We start from the raw sequence: 17,648 nt of genomic DNA, 5'->3' as shown, positions 1-17,648 counted from the left end.
AAGGGCTCGTTTGCCAGAATGGCTTCTGTAGCGGCTCCGGCTCCGGCTCCGGGCTGAAGACCTGCCAAAAGGTCATCCAAAAAATGGCTTTGGCCAAAAAAAAAAAAGCTCTTCTGTAGCTTTTTGTCTACCGAAGAGCTAGAGCTTCTAAAAGGTAGCTTCTCCTCTCCCTTCCTCTTCACAAGGTCATCCAAGAAAACAGCTTTGCCAAAAAAAAAAAGAGCGTGATTCCTCCGGAGCCGTTTGTTTACCAGAGAGCTAGAGCTGCTGAAATGTAGCTTCTCTCCGTTTCTTTTTATAAACTTGGTACAAATTATAACAAAACTATCACTAGAATTGTATTTGCTAATTTTTTTAATGTAGCTTTAAATCCTTTAGAGAAGTTTCTCTTCATAAACTTGGTACAAATTATAACAAAACTATCACTGGACTAGAACTGTATTTGCTAAAAAAAATTAATAGCTTTAACCCCTCTAGAGAAGTTGCTTCAAAAGAGGATGCAACTATGAGATTTGTGCCAGTAAAACTAGTTTAAGTTTGACCAAATTTGTAATGAATAGTATTGACTTTTGTGTCTTCAATAAAGTTAATTATAAAGATATATTCCTTAATTAATTTATTAATACTTATTTATACCATGAACATTAATATTTTTTATATAACTTTAATAAAATTTAAATTTTTATACTTCTTGAAAAATAATATTTTCATGAGTTCTTCTATGGATAGAGGTAGTATTTTTTTTGTGTCTATATAAAAATTTTAAAAAAATCGAGCGCTGGAGCCCTCTGTCGCCTGCATCCCTTTCTTCCGCCGTGCGCCGGCTACCACCTATCTCGCGGCCTCAACGCCCTGGCCCAGCCCAACGCGGCAGCTCGCCTCCACCTTTTAGTGGGCCGGGCTAGCCTACTGCCGATCTCCATCATCCTCCGCTCCGTCCAGCGGGCGCCGCCACAGCTCCCCTCCACCGACCCACACCCCGCCGCCAGCCCCTGCCTCCGCCTCATGCATCGCCGGGGCGAGCCCCGAGCCCCTGCCCCACGGTCCAAACCTTTTTCTGTCCGAAGAATTTCCAGGCTGCAACTGTAATGGTCGACGGACTTAAAGGTCGGAGTGCAGTTTATTTTCGGGTTTCAGAGCTGGTCCGATCTGTATTTGGAGACACTTACGCCTATATAAATAAACACAAGTACATAATTGTTCCATCTCCAGTTTCCCCCTCCAATCCAATTGTATTTGGAGGAATCTGCACACCCATATACAAATATAAACACAAGAGTACAGAATTGTTTCATCGCACCATCAATCAAAGTCTTACAAGGCTGGTCTATGCTTGTGTTTGGAGGGATCTACTCAGCTCTATATAATTAAACACAAGCATTCTGATTTATTTCATCTCAGCTTCAAAGGCTTGCAAGCTTGTGTCGTTCTTGATGGCACATGAGGCCGGACATACCCATGTAAGTTCTATCTTGAAACATCTCTGTTACTAGTTACTTTCTTAAGGTTATAATTGTTCTTTCTCATATGGTATTATACTAGATACATGCCCGTGCGTTGCACCGAGGTTACGATTTTTGACTGAACCTCTGTAATGGGATGTGAACACGTGAGCTCTAACGATTTTGTATCGGACACAGACACGTGGATCTGGTCTTCGTATCGGAACCGGATATGAAGCGGACACGTGAGCTCCGAATGGGGGATGATTCCATATCGGACACGGACATGTGATCATGGATCGAGACTTTGGTATCACCGGGTAGATGATGACATTAAAGTCTTTTAGGTGTAGAGATAGAGATAAAAGGACAGACCAAGTGCTGGCGGCTCCGACATGAGTGGGGTCTTTATGGAAATTTAAATAAATTATATGCCTAGATAGAGATGATTAAGATATGTCCTCTACTACAGTTCTACTTGTTGCAGATAAACATACTTTGGAGTACTTCTAATTATGGTGGTACCTCACTTCTGCATGTTATGTACATTCTGTTGCTGCTAGTACTATTTATATTAATATAGTGCATAAGAAGACTTTTAAGCATGATTTATAAGTAAGGCTGCAAAGTGTGTAAGTTATAAAGTGTGTTTAATTGGTTTTATTTATGGTCTGCTTTATAAGACAGTAGATGAGCAGCTGCTCAACATAATTATTTTAGAGTAAAATGCAGCGATGGTCCTCAAACTCATATTGTGATGTCATCCAAGTCCTGGTGATATATTATTATTAAGTGTGTTATGAGGTCCGAATCACCCTAATTAGCAGATGATTACAAATGTGGATTCTTGCATGGAGCTTGAGATGTCCCATGCTCTACTTCTTTCTACACACTTAGCAAGGTTTAGGGATCCAATTGTTCATTTTAAGAGTTCAAGGGACCTAGACTACACCATAGAACTATTGGAATTGTCCTAGATTGGTGGTGGGAGGGAGAGTTGAACTTGTTACATAGTGAGGGAATCCCTTACACCTTGAACTTGTCATGTATTTTACTCTTTGTTCTACTTCAGTGTTTCAATGCACTTGCCTGATAATTAGCAATGATCCAAAAGAACATTTTGTATCTTTGATCACAAGAGATGTGTTAGAACATGTAATATAACAGCATTTATGTTTATACTTGGATACATATCATCCTATTAAACCATATATTATCTCTGTAATAATTTTTTGATGGTTCATTTATATTTACCTAAACTTTGGGCTAAACCATTCAGTTGTTATGATCTTGCAGCAAACTGAGGAAGACATGGTAAGCAAGTTAAATGATGATCTTTTAGTCTCTATCCTGGGAAATGTCAATTTGACAACAGCTATGAGGGCTAGTGTTGTATCAAAACGATGGAAGCATCTTCCTTGGTTGCTCACACAACTCCGAATAAATATCGAGGACTTTCTTCATGAACCGTACACTGATCCCACAGTGGATGGTCATATAGATAAAGCAATGTCATCCCTAACAGAAGCAGTTAAGACCATGTTGGCTCCTACCAGAAAGTCTATCATCAGAAGGCTTTGCATTTCATTCTTCTTAACAAACAGTTACTCAGATGAAATTGGTCGTCTTGTTAGTGAAGCCATTGAAAATGAAGTGGTAAAAGATTTAAATATCACAAGTGGGTTGGAGAGTATCGCTTCTGATATTAGTGATGAGGAAATGGTAAAACATGCGGATGGTGTGAATGGTTTCTTCCGTAACTATCCTAATATATATTTTTGCCTTAGAAGTCTCGGCCTTTTCAATGCAACATTTGCTGAATCCGATATGCATAATCTCATTGCAAATACATGAACACAGTTGCATTCTCTACGTCTCTTACAGTGTGGCACAGGGTTTAACACATCAGTGAAGATAGATGCACCAAACTCAAAACTCAGTACTCTAGAAATTACCTATTGTTCTTGCAAGCAAGTTGAGTTAGTTTGTCTTCCAAAGTTAGAGATACTTATATATGGCTATTGGATATCGCCATACCTGCCCTTAACTTTGGGAGATGTTCCATGTCTCAAGGAAGTAGAGATATTCTCTTCAATGGAATCTTATCAGAGCCCATTCAAGTTAAGTGAGCTTCTATGTGGTACAAAATGCATAAATACTCTAGCATTGGATTTCCAAGGACAAAAGGTAATATGTTCGTCTTTTCATCATTGCTACTGCCATTGCGGTTTTCATTTGCAGTGCATTTATGCTTACATCATTATAAAGATAAACCTGAGAGTTTATTTGTTATTGTCACATATCGTACATTCTGTAGGCGTTCATTGACATAATTTTGTTTACATTGCACTATGATCTTAGAAGTAATTGTTTTAATTATTAATAATTCATTTGGTTAGCACGTTTGATCTGATATACACTCAGAACATTTATTTTTCTTATAGTTTTCATCATTTCTTGTCTCTTCAGATTTGGTTACAGCCAGAAAAAAATCAACTTCACTCAGCATTTAGCAATCTGAGGGCATTGAGCCTGCAGGGTATATTTGTTGGATTTGGCCTATTGTGGACAATAACGCTTCTTGAAGCTGCGCACTACCTTGAGATACTACATGTTGAGGTGCTTTTTTAATTTGTTAATTTGGCCAATATATTTTTATAAAAGTTTTAAAATGCTCTGGTGTTCTTTGTCTCTGGTTTTATTAGTTCTGTTTATTGGATTATTGAGAGTGCTGCTCTATGTATCTAGTTATCTATTTAGCTATTTACTATTCCTAGTAATGCCGTTTTCAGCTAGTTGCCTTGGCATCTAAGTAAGCATCTGCTTTATGCGGTAGAATATGCTGTAGTAGTTGAACTATTCCTTGTAAACCAAGTTTGCTATCTCTATATAATGAGAACAAGTGGCCTATGGCCAAGCTGCCCTCTGGCAGAACAACTGCTTGTGTGTTTACCTGGCTAACAATTATAAGTAATTCCTGTGCAGGAAAAGCACACTTAACAAAATCGGCAGGGTTCACCTTCACCCCGTCATACTCATGTTTAGTTGAAAACCTTAGTATCTTCCATATTTTTTATTTAAAGTGATATTCTAGGAATGAACACATAGGTCCTGTTTTCTTGCTAAACTCTCAGCTCCACGCAGAATCTGTAGTTTGTAGGCTAAAATAAAGTGACTAAGTCTCTATTTTTGGTCTAAAATAATTAGAAAATGGATCACCTCGAAGTACCCATGGCTTCAGGGGCTTCATGGATATGCGGAGCTTATCTTGCTGCAACAATCTGCCAAACAAGCTTTAGTTCTTGATATGGTTTAAATTGATGTACAACCAAAATCTAGAGGTCTGACAATGTGCTATAATCCTATATCATGTCGACTTGTCAATATGTATGCACCTTAACTTCCTTGAAGTAAAAGCTCACACATGTAGATATCCTTGATATACAAACAATTAAAATTTCAAGTCCAAACTCAACTTTCTTGTGGATATAAAATTGAATAAGAGGATCAAGAAACAAATAGACACAGAAATCATATAAGGCTGCAAAGGTAGTTGAAGTTTTACATCCTTTTTCTTCTAATACAGTCGTCGCTCAATACTCAAACAAATGCATACATATAAAGTGTGTGGTGCTTATTGTAATTATCCCCTGCATATAAAGAACTATGACTACTGAAACTAAAATGTTATTTCATTTTCCCTTCATAATGACATGCTCATTCTATATGTATGCAGGTGTGTGACCATATTTGCATTGGTGAGGAGGAAAGGAATGAATTATATGGAGAAAGAACTAATGTACCATGGGAAACGTGTGGATGTGAGGGCTTTTCCAAGTGTTTGCCTCTAAAAGAACTTCGACTAGATGGTTTCAGTGCTAATGAAGATCATATCACATTTATAGGAGCCGTGATGGAGCGAGCTTCCAACCTGCAGTCAGTTGTTCTGGAAGAACAGTATTGCAAGAAGTGCATTGCGATCTGTGTTCCTACTACTACAAGCAAATGCAAATTTCCAAAGAAGGGAGATGAACAAGAGATGGTAGCAAATAGTCTTAGAAGCCGTTTCTCCTCCTGTGCCCAGATAATATTCAATGACTACAAGTTTTTTAGTGATTAGGGGGTGTTATGCTCATCTCTTCTGTGCAGACTACAGTTTCAGTATGTGCTACTGCTAGTTTCAACGAGTATAAGTTTTCTGTATGCGCTACTGCTAGTTTGATAAAACCGTGCCCTTAACATGAGTGTTTTATCCGCCTGAACCACGTCTACCGCACGCACCTTTTCTAATTCTGGTATCTACCATTTGTAGAGCCCAGGGTTCAACTTTTCGCAGGCTCAGTTCAGTGGAACCTGCCCTGATCCAAGAACCTTCATATGGGAGGAATACGGTCTGAGTGGACCTTCCCTGACCCCAGAACCTGCCTATGTCGCTGCTATATCCCTGGCATCTTGATAGATGCAGCAGTTGTGCTTATTCCGTCTGTATAAATCGGTTGGCGTCTATCATGGAAATAATTGTGATGTGTGACCATTTTGTGTGCAAGCTCGTTAGCTGACTGTAAACCTTTTTATATTAGCAACCTTTGCGTGCTAAATTCTAGTTATAGTTGTGATCATCATTTAGTGCTCGTTTTTGGATGTATATCAATACTTGGGGAGAGTTGTTGGCAACCTCTGCATGCTAAATTCTAATTATAGTTGTGATCATCGTTCAGTGCTCGTTTTTGGGTGTATCTATATTTGGGGAGAGCTGATGACTGTAGTCTAAGGGCTCGTTTGCCAGAAAGGCTTCTGTAGCGGCTCCGTCTCCGGCTTAAGACCTGCCAAAAGGTCATCGATTAAACGGCTTTGGCAAAAAAGCCTACCAAAGAGCTAGAGCCGTTAAAACGTAGCTTCTCTTCATTTCTTCTCACAAACTCGACATAAATAAATTATAACAAAACTGTATTTGCTAAATGTTTTTAAAATAGCTTTAGCTCCCGATAGAGAAGCTGCTTCGCAAGAGGATGCAACTATAGGATTTTTGTCAGTAAAACTAGTTTAAGTTTGACCAAATTTGTAATAAATAATATTGACATTTGTGTCTTCAATAAAATTAATTGTGAAAATATATTTCGTAGTTAATCTAATGATACTTATTTCATATCATGAATATTAATACCTTTTTATATAACATTAATAAAATTTAAATTATTTGATTTGTTGAAAAACGAGAATTTTATTCTTTTATATGGATGGAGGAAGTTGTTTTTTGCCTATATAATCTTCTATAACTAAATAGGAGATTCCCACTACAATATTTCTCTCGCTTCTCATGCCGTCACGTCAACAACAACAAAAAAATCTAGTGCGTGTCTTCGTGGCTCCGTGCCTCCACTACGTGGCCACTATTGAAAGTGGAGGGATTTGAATCCATTCGGTTTCAAGCAGCCCATAAATATACTTACTCTGAAGCATACAAATTAATCTCCACCAAGCAAGCATTAATTCCATGCATTCTGTGCCTGTGGGCATATGAAGGATCATGGTGCTGCTCGTGCTCCTCTACATGTGACATGCCCGCATCCCACCATTTATATATACGTAGTGTGTCCGTGCGTTGCTACACGACAACTAAATTTTTGTACTAAAAATACACGGGTCGCATCATAAGATAACAATAAGTGAAATTAAATATCGACTTAAGTGGTATTTAAATAAAAAACAAAGTTCATGAAATTAATACAGTCACGGAGAGCGCAGCGTCGTAGGCTCACCAACTCTACCGTATAGACATTTCCGTGCGTTGCAACAGGAACAAATAATGCCCTGATAATTTGAGCATGAACGTGTTGTATTGTTACAAAAAACGATAATACAAGCGTGATGTTCGGAATATCAATATTACAAATTGAATTTTATGCATGGCTAAAATTCTCAGTGATTGTTTGCAATTATCGCAATATGCATTTATAGTATTGTACATTTGTGCATACGCACATAAAAGTTCATATCATCATAACAAGATTAATTGATTCATCAACCTTTTAGAACTAATCATCTTTTTGAATTATCAGTTTGCTTCATATAAGACTCGTATACCAAGGCCACCCTTCTTCATATTTAATGTTTGACTGTTATAAAAAACGATTCTCTAAGTGTGATGAGGGAGTCATTCCACTCTTGCTATTGGCTATCTTCCACAATTTTATTTAGAAAAAAGTCTACTTAACCCCCCACTTTTCATACTTGGTCTACTTCACCCCCCAAACTATGAAACCGTCTGTTTACCCCCCTGAACTTTCTAAAACCGTCTATTTTACCCCTAGGCGGTTTTTAGCGGCGGGTTTGCTACAGTAACAGTGGGTTTGCTACAGTGCCGGCGTTTTGAATTTCTTTTTCTAATTTATTTTCGGTGAATTTTTGAAAAATCATAGAAAAATCATAAAATGAAAAATCTAATTTTATTGGACTCCACATGAGTAGATCTACACAGTGAATATATAATACGGTATGCTTTAGTACAAATTTTTTTTTGTAGCTTTAGATTAATTGGAAAATCCAATTTTATCTGTAACTAATTAGAATTTATCTATAACTAAGTTATACATAGTCCAATGAGTACGAAATTTTTACTATAGTTCAAGCATACAATAATTAGCGTACCATAAAAATTTCACCATAATTGGACCATAGAAGCTGCAGCTTTGAATTATTCTAATTAATTACAGACAAAATTAGATTTTCCAATTAATCTAAGGCTACAGTAAAAATTTTATACTAAAGCATACCGTATTATATATTCACTATGTAGATCTACTCATGTGGAGTCCAACAAAATTAGATTTTTTATTTTATGATTTTTTTATGATTTACTATGATTTTTCAAAAATTCACCAAAAATAAATAAAAAAAAAGAAAATTCAAAACCACTGGCACTGTAGCAAACCCGCCGTTACTGTAGCAACCCGCCGCTGAAAACCGCCCAGGGGGTAAAACAGACGGTTTCATAGTTGGGGGTGAAGTAGACCAAGTATGAAAGATGGGGGGTTTAAGTAGACTTTTTCCATTTTATTTACAATGGAAGATGATTCTTATTTTTTTCCTAAAATAATGGATCATTGAGAAACATTAGCTGTCATAAATAGCCAAGCACGTTACAATATCTTCTAGTACTCAAAAAAAAATTTCACTACTACGCCAATCATTTGCTGAGTGCTTTCCATGCTGAAGTAATAGCAGCTCTGTAAGGTGTCCAAGCGACACTGAACTTGGGGGTTGGCAGACTAACCCTAGAGACCAATGCGCTCACACTCCAGCAAGAGTTGGCAGCAGAGGCGTTCTATGCAAAACCTGAAGGAGGGTTGGTGCAAGAACTGAAGTCGCTAGCTTCTGTGAATTTTTTCTTTTTTGTTTGTTTATAGTATAAATCTGAAGCTATTTTTTACATGAACATAAAAGCTGTGACAAAAAATCATACGTGTTGCACGGTATAGGTGGTAAGATAAAACTGAAACTCATGCATGAACAGTGTCATCACGACAGGTCTCCAAACCAAATGCTATTAGCATCCACCGGTGATAAACAGTCAATCACAGAACAATAAGGTCTACTGCAAATGGAGAGAATCACTTGAACTAAACAGCAGGGAGGGACGAGCTGATTCAAGTATTCAAGACCCGGCCACAAGTCCCAGCATATGAGCAGAGCAGTTTACTATATTGAAAAAAAATGAACACATGCTAGATCTGATCTTAGAATGATCCCAAGTTTTAAGCTGAACAAAATTACAACCGAAATAGAATCTCAACTGAATAAATCCAATAGATAATCCATTTTTCGTTTCTCCATTTCCAGCTGCTTCCCTCATCGACGACAGACAAATGACAAGTTACATTCTTCTCCTCGGCATGGAAGTTCTAAGATGTCATCCCCATTATTTTATATGTATTCTAGTTAAGATATAAGAAAAAAATCATAACACACAACAAAAAAGAATATTAAGCCCATATTAAGCCCTCCCAGTCATTGCTTTCGAAGGTGTTAAAATCATATTATTAAGGAATAAAAACTGTGCAGGCAAATGCTAGCTCATGAATACCATTTTCTATACTCTAAAAGAGCAGAAAAAGATGTACTGCAATTTAGCATATAAAGAAGAAAATGTTCGATTTATTTCTTGTGCAGTGATTTGGAAATCACTGACAGTTTCCATGACAATCAAGTTCAAGCTTCAGTAAGGATACATGGCGGCTGCTACTTAACAAAAATTGGGATTGTTTCATTCAATGCACTGAGCAAAGAGATTATTGGTTGTTCTTATTAAGCAGTGCAGGAATAACCAACTTCATGTGTTTTCGGTAACACATTTTTTCCCAGCCTATAGCCACCGGAAAGGAACTTATTTAGTCACGGTACAACAAATACTCAAGAGTGGACAGACGGTGAAACGAAGCAAACAATAAGGTCTCTAGAGTCAATACCGATGGCTCCAAAGTTAGTCTTCTTCAAAAAGTGCTCTTCCGCGTGCAGAAACGCACTGATGAGGCTCTCGTATCCTTGCCATCTTTCAGCTGTCACAAAACAAATCGACCTATCCAAAGGAGATGATGATGAGGTTCGCAGAGGTAGCTAGCTTACCGATGATGAGGAGGAAGCTGGAGACCGAGGTGCATGGAAGCGCCGGCGCGGCCGAATGCGTCACCCCCTACTTGCCACCATCGGCAGCTGCGACCGCCCACGGCCCACCCCACGCCGGAGACCGAGGTCACGCAGCAGCCATGGCTGCCAACCGAGAACTCCGGCAGTAGCGGCTAATTCATCCCACATGCGGATGTGGCAGTGGAGGAATTGATAGGGATCCAGCCGCCTCTGCGCTGCGCCTCCGCCCGCAAGCGGAGATCACACGCCGTCTCCAGATCCGGCCAGGGGCTTGACGAATCCTGCCACAGGGGCACCGGATCCAGTCCTGGCGGCGCCAGATCTGAGCCCTCGCCTACCAAAACCGATACAGGGAGCACGGGCGCCCGGCAGAGGATCGAGGGGGGGGGGGGGGGGAATGCAGCGAAGCGTGGAGCCGGCGGAGGGTTGCGGAGGAGGTAGATGTGAGAATGCGAGAGAGAGGGCACGGGCGGCCGGATGCAGGGCTGCGGGATGGAGGAGGACGATGACGCAAGGGATATCAAAAGAGGAAGAGGGAGAGGGAGAGGGAGAGGGAGAGGGAGGGGCGGCGCGGAGCATAGAGCACATGTGTTTTTTTCGCACGGGCGAAGGCAGAGCGACGAAGCGAGCGAGGTATCGCATGGTCCTGGGCAGACGGACGAACCAAAACAAATGTCGCACCAAAAAATGTCCACGCTTTATTCTTTTTAGTTGTAGGGATTAATGACCCTGGTGTCCTGACGCTGAAAAAGCTCCACGGAGGCATGATCCAGCATGCCACCCCTGCCGCCCCGCTGTGCACTCTAACAGCCCGCCGTGCATACCAGCAAAGAGCAACCGATGTATGGAGCACACCATCATTGTACTGCAGCTGAGCGGCGAGCATGATCAGGTAAGCGGGTTATTTTCAATTTTCAAGCATGAACTTTTTTTTTCATCACACTTTTTGTACTATGCTTCATTAGCTAATTATTCACTCGCCCTATCTCAATTTTATTTAGTCCTCCGCTGCCGTGTGGGGGCATACAAAGGAGCATTGTTTGGTCTTCTTTTATCTATCTATTTATGGCTTTGTTCTCCACAATGAATTGTGATGCTATGATGCTTGGATCTTCTCTTATTATCAGCGGTGACTATACTTGTGCTTCACGTCTCATTTTTCCGGTTAGGAGAGACACTAGGATTTGTTGCCAAGCCCAACAATAATGTGCATGTCCCTCATTCTCCTGAAAGGATTTTTATTTATTTTCCATGTCGGGTGGATTAAGATTTTAATTGTAGCCAAGATGCTTGGGTTGCCCAATCCTATACAGGGAAGTCGGCAGCCCAGTTGCCGATACAACTGTCGGGCATCACTCGGCCGACAACTCTATTTCATGCTGGATTTCTTCTTTTCTAGACACAGCCATCACCCGATGTGAGACTTTTTGACGAACACAACCATCTCCGGCTAGAATACTCGATGCAAAGGCTAAACAATATGAGCTTTTTAATTTTTTTCCTGTAGTGTGTGAATCATGTAGTCGCTAGGTCAAACCTGAGTCAAACCTAGGAGAATTTACCACTAAACCGTTGCATCCATCTAGGTTTGATTGTAGGTGTGTGCCTTGTTCTTGAATCGGTTTCGGGTTTTGTGTTTTGTTCGGAGTGCACAAAGCCATAGCAAAGTCCCCTCAAAATCCCTTTCGAATCTCTCAAGTTCCTCGAATCATACATGGGAAACCACTCCTACCTTTTCCCAAAAGGAATCGGGATATCCTTTTCCCTCCTCTCGAATTACTTCCAATCCCCTGAGTCATAATTCATAAAGGAAACATCATTTTCCTTCTCTCCTTGAACTATTCTAATCCCCCCTTGAAATTCGTCCCAAATCTCTTTTGAATTCCCTCTCGAATTCCTTCCCGAATTCCTTTTGGTTCCATCTAAAAATCCCTTAGTCATAAATAGACAATCATTTTCCATTCTCTTGGGCCAAAACCCTTCTCCTCCTCCCTTCCCGCGGCCCAACTCCCCTCCCCTTTTCTCTTTCCCGCTGGCACGCCCGGCCTCTTCCCCCTCGAGTTGGCCCAAGCCGCCACCAGGCCGGCATGCCCCGCGCTCCCTCCCTCGGCCTAGCTTGCCTCTCTAGTAGCGGCACCAGCCAGCTAGCCCAGCTGGGAGCCCCGCAGGCCCGAGCCGGGCCCTGTAGGCCGGTCACCAACCCCCGCGGGCCCGCGCCTAAACCCTAGGAGCCGTGCGCCCCTACCCTCAGCCGTCGTCGCCGCTCGCCCAACGCGCAGCCGCGTCCCGCGCCCTGCCTCGGCGTCCGTACCACCGCCCGTAGGATGCGCGCCTCGTGTCCCCGCTCCCGCACGGACGACGAGGACCATCGCCCTACCCTGCAACCCTAGGTGCCGCACCTATAAAGCGTCGCAGCCGCCGCTCCCCTGTCGGGCTCCCGGTAGCCGCCGCACTCCTCTGCTCCCTTTCTTCCCCTCCACAGCGCCGAACCCCAAGCCGACCATGGCCGTAGCTCCACTCGCCGCTGCCGGCCACAGCACCAGCCTAGCCCGCCCTAGCTCCGCCCACCATCGGCCGAGCGACCGTGGCCGCGACCCCGAGCCACCGCAACAGTGCCTCCGCGTCCACCTCCTCTTCCACGCCTCTGATCCTGCCTCCACCTCACTGACCTCCACGCTGTGCCCCCTGCACTGCGAGCTCCTCCCCGCTCGCCTCGTGCCGCCGGCGTTCCTTACCGCGTCGTCGTGCCCACGTCGCGCCGTGACGTCGTGTTTCACTGTTGCAGCATGTCGGAGCAGCGCCAAGCCTCGCCTTGTCCTCCCGTGCCTACCTCGATGCCGTCCACGTCGCGCTCTGCCTCCTCCTCGCGCCAAGCCCACACCCGAGCCCCAGCGGACGTCCTTCCTCGACGCTGGCTCCTCGTCAGCAGCACCGTGGCCTCAGCTTTCTCTCCGTCGAGCCATGTCTCCGTCAAGCCCCTGCTTCGTCCTCGCCGCGCCTCTGCTCCGTTTGCCGAGCAGGTGGTCGCACGTGACCTTACCGAGGAGCAGCCTCACCACTTGCTACCTCCCTGCTCCGCGTCGTGACCAAGCTGCGCCCTTCCTCGCCATCGGCGTTCCTCGTCAGCGCCGTCGAGCTCCACCTCGCCACCGCCGAGCTCCTCCTCACCGAGCCCCGCCCGCTGGTGAGCCCCCAACACCAAGGTTTCGCCTTTACCCTTTCTGTTGACATTCCTGACCGTCTTGCTCCCTGTGCTGCCATGCTCCGGGCCGACCGTGAGCCTGCAATGGTCGTGCCCTGCCCCGCCTGGACGTTGGAGCTGAGCTGCATCATCTTTGCTGAGCGCGTCCGTCGCCGGCCTCCTTCCCTCGTCGCCGCCAGGAGCTAGGAACCGGAGCTGCAGACCATGTCGGCCTCCTGCTGTTTGCCATGTCCCCCAACCACCACGACCAACACCACCTCTCTGGTAGCCCGTCGTCCTCCTCCACACCGGGAAGCCACCCCTGCTCGCCGCCGCCATGGGCCAAGAGCCAAAGCTGCTGACCATGACGCCGACCACCTCGCCGGACAGCAGCGCCACCACCTCCGTCACCCTACATTCCTGCACCTCGGCCACAGCCTTGCAACTTCCGTCGTCGACCCCGGCCACCACCGTCGCCACCGGAGTCGCGTCCAGTAGCAGCAGCCAACCTCGGCCACCTGGAGCAAGCCGTCGGCCAGCCGCAGCACGCCTCCAGCCAGCCGCAGCTAGCTGACAGCAAGCCGCAGCCAGCTGAGAGTGGCAGCAGCAAGCCAACAGCCTTTCCCATCTACACAACAAGGTCGAACCCTAGTCGACGCCGTTCCCGACACCGACGAAAACCCTTTCTTGCTCTTTCATACACTTGTTCATACATCTTTTTATCATGTTCACACACTTCATACATGATATCTATCCTTATGCCTATGTCGTGCCTTCGCGCCGGTCTATTTCTTGTGATGCTATGGACATGTGCTACTCTGTTTAGTCGTTGTAGTGTTGGTTTAATCTACAACTACAACCAAAACTAATAACTAATCTAAAACTAACCCTAAAACTAGAAAAAAAAACCTAATAACTAACCCTACGCTAGAAGGAAAACTAATAACTAAACTAACTAACCCTAAATAGAAAGAGATAATTGTGTTCTTGTTCTTGTTCAGTACTCTAATTGTGATTTTATCTCTATTTTTTTAACTTTGTGTTTTTGCCCTTGTTATTTTGAACTGAAGTGTCCGTCTGCCCCTGCTTTGGATGTGCGTCAAATACCCATTGAATAGATGAATTAAAAAAATTCCAAACCTGAAAAGAAAAATCCAAATGCCCACACTGCCCCTTATCCGTTTCTGACTGTTTCTCGACTCCACGAGACACCGACTGCATCGGAGAGGAAGGGAGCGGGCGGCGCGGTTCCAGGCGGCGGAGCGTGCGGCGGCTCGAAGCAGCGTCGGCATCAGGGCGGGCGGAGCAGGTGCGGCATCGGGGCGACGTGGGCGCGGAGCGGGCCGGAGGTCGAGGCCACGGTAAAGGAGCGGCTGCGGCGCGCGCTGGAGCGCATAGCGTTGCTGTCGCAGACGCAGCCCGGGGAGCTGCTGGCGCAGGTCTGGGTCCCCACCGTCATCGGCGACCGCCAGGTGCTCACCACGTGCGGCCAGCCCTTCTGGCTCGACCGCCGGAACGAGCGCCTCGCCAGCTACCGGACGGTGTCCATGAAGTACCAGTTCTCCGCCGACGAGACCGCGCGCACCGACCTGGGGATGCCCGGCCGCGTCTTCGTCGGCCGCGTCCCCGAGTGGACCCCCGACGTCCGCTACTTCTCCACCGAGGAGTACCCGCGCGTACGCCACGCGCAGTTCTTCAACATCCGGGGCAGCGTCGCGCTCCCCATCTTCGAGCCTCGCAGCCGGGCATGCCTTGGCGTCGTCGAGCTTGTCATGACCACCGAGAAGGTCAACTACAATGCCGAGATCCAGAACATCTGCAGCGCTCTCAAGGTAGACAATCGCTACTGCTCTGCAGGCTGTTATGCCGTTACGCTCTTAACCTGTTTGATGAAATGCCCTTAGGAAAGACGTGATAACTACCGGGCATGCCAATCACCGAAGTAATCAGTCTTGACTATGTCTTGGAATTCTTCCTGCCAGTGGACTGTATAGAGATTGAACAGCAACGAGCCATGCTGAATTCTTTGTCCATTACAATACAGAAAACATGCTATATGCTTCGAGTTGTCAGCTTGAAAGAACTGGTGGATGAAGGATCAATTGAAACAAGTGCACTAGCTCCACCATAATATGCCAAAACTATGCATGAAAACCTAGATGAGGTTTGTAGTGGCATTGATGTTCCTGCAAGGACAGCATCGCTGGAAACTTCTGAGGAGGTATCCTCATGGATAGCAAGCCTTGTGTGTGCTCAAAATAAGGGAGTGAAAGAAATGGATGGTGATCTGCCATTTGGATTCAGCAAGCAAGAGGATGAAATTGCAAATGGTGATTGATTCAGTACATGGTAGTGAAGGAACTGTTCAGCTCAGCTCACTCTATGAGAACTTCGGAAGCATTTTGCTGGTAGCCTGAAAGAAGCTGCAAAGAATTTAGGAGGTAACTCCCTGAAGAAATTGCAAATGGTGATTGATTCAGTACATGGTAGTGAAGGAACTGTTCAGCTCAGCTCACTCTATGAGAACTTATCCGTTGTCTGAGGAAAAAGGTCTCTTGGAACCTTCTGTTCCTGATCGGCATTGCGAGGGCAGATTCACCTCGCATAATTCTGGTTCTAATTCCCTCTCCCCCTCTTGCAGCCAAAGCTCAAATTCCAGCCATGGTTATTCCAGTGGTTCGAAATCACAACAACATGGCAGTGCTCCTCAACTTGCAGTAAAGAAAGAAGTTTTCATGGAGGTGAATCAGAGCTCCACACTACTCAAAGATGCGAGCCATGCGGAATTGCAGATGTTTCCTGAAGAAAGACCTGTCACCCTGCCTAGGTCTCATAGTCAAATGCTTTTTAGTGAACAAAAACCAGTGGAAAACATGGCAGGTATGCAAATGTCTAAGCCTGATTCTCTCAAGATAAAAGCCATGTACGGCGAAGAAAGATGTATATTCCGACTTCAGCCTAGTTGGGGATTTGAAAAGCTAAAAGAAGAAATTCTAAAGCGGTTCGGCGTTGCTCAGGAGATGCATGTGGACCTCAAGTACTTGGATGATGAATCTGAGTGGGTTCTTTTAACATGCGATGCAGACCTGCTTGAGTGTATTGATGTGTACAAGTCATCAAGTACTCAAACAGTAAGAATCTTGGTACATTCTAATGGCCAGTAAGTGCTTGTTCCTTCCTTTGGTCAAACTAGTTTGTCCTGACAATGGCACAAAGCTCATCAGGATGCAGAAGAAAGCATCTTGTCAATATGAAGCTTTGGATTAGGTTAAGCAGCCACGACCAAGTTACATCGCACTTGTAAGTTCTTTTGGATTAGGTTTGAAATTTAAAAAATCGCCAAAAATTACAAGCTGTGGAATCAACAGAAGTATGCCAACGCCGTCATGTGTCGTTTTAGTGGGCATGGTGAAATGTCTTCTCGCCAGTGTAAGTATCGGTGAAACTGATTCTTTCAGCATTTATTTTCCCTTCATTTTGCAAATCTCCCTACAGTGTCACTGTAATCTAATGCAGTTTTTATCCCCATATCCCAGAGCAAAAGGTGTCGAGCAGAGAGCACCTGGAGTGATGACAGGGCAACAATACAAGCTCACACCTGTTGAAATGCAATTTTGTTGGTTCAAGGTCAAGCTAGTTTTTCATGTTCTTGCTTCAACCCTGCAGAAGGGATGGTGGTTTTTTGGTATCCTGAATAATTCTACAGTTAGAAGGCAGGAGATATCTTAGTCTCCTAGACGACATTGGAGCATAGGGATTTTCCTTTGTGTCGTTATTTTTGGTATGATTGCTCGGTAAGAAGTATCCTTCATATTGTTGCTAGCAAAATATAGTAAAGGTGCTGCCAAAATTTTGAATATTTATCAATATTAAATCTGAGTTCAAATAATTGCAATTAGGCATACAATAAAAAAGTCTAATTCCAAATCAGGGTAAAATCACAATTAGACATAACAAACAGGGGCAAAATCGCATGGGCATTCATGTCCTTTTGTACAAAGTTTAACACCGTTAGGGATGGATGACGGAGCAGGGGCAAACTGGTGCTTCGTGAATGGTACAGTAGGGGTAAATTCATAAAGTCAAAAAAATAGGGGCAAAATCACAATTTCGATACAAAACGAGGGTACAAACGCAAGAGCCCCAAATAGAAAAAACTAATAACTAACCCTAAAAGTTAACCTAACCCTAAAACTAAAAGTACTCCTAAAACTAATTCTAGCTAATAAACTAAACTAACAAAATCTAACTAAACTAAAAAACTAAACTAACAAAACCTAACTAAACTAACTAAAAAAAGAAAAAAAAAACGTACCTGAGATGCCTCCAAGGGGTCGGCGGCGACGCTGTGGGGGCGGCGGCCCGCCCGGGCCAGGGGCCGC

The 17,648-nt window shown here is 44.1% G+C and overlaps 2 pseudogenes; both read left to right on the top strand.

Annotated features, from left to right (window-relative positions):
- The first annotated feature begins 948 nt into the window (after window positions 1–948).
- On the top strand, window positions 949–5,687 carry LOC136547390 (uncharacterized; annotated as a pseudogene).
- Window positions 5,688–13,603: 7,916 nt separating this feature from the next.
- On the top strand, window positions 13,604–17,120 carry LOC136544636 (protein NLP1-like; annotated as a pseudogene).
- Window positions 17,121–17,648: the final 528 nt, after the last annotated feature.

Source organism: Miscanthus floridulus, chromosome 3, assembly GCF_019320115.1.
Source record: "Miscanthus floridulus cultivar M001 chromosome 3, ASM1932011v1, whole genome shotgun sequence".
Classification (NCBI taxonomy): Eukaryota; Viridiplantae; Streptophyta; class Magnoliopsida; order Poales; family Poaceae; genus Miscanthus; species Miscanthus floridulus.
Note: the sequence above shows the minus strand (reverse complement) of the source record. Positions and strands in the feature narration are given on the sequence as shown.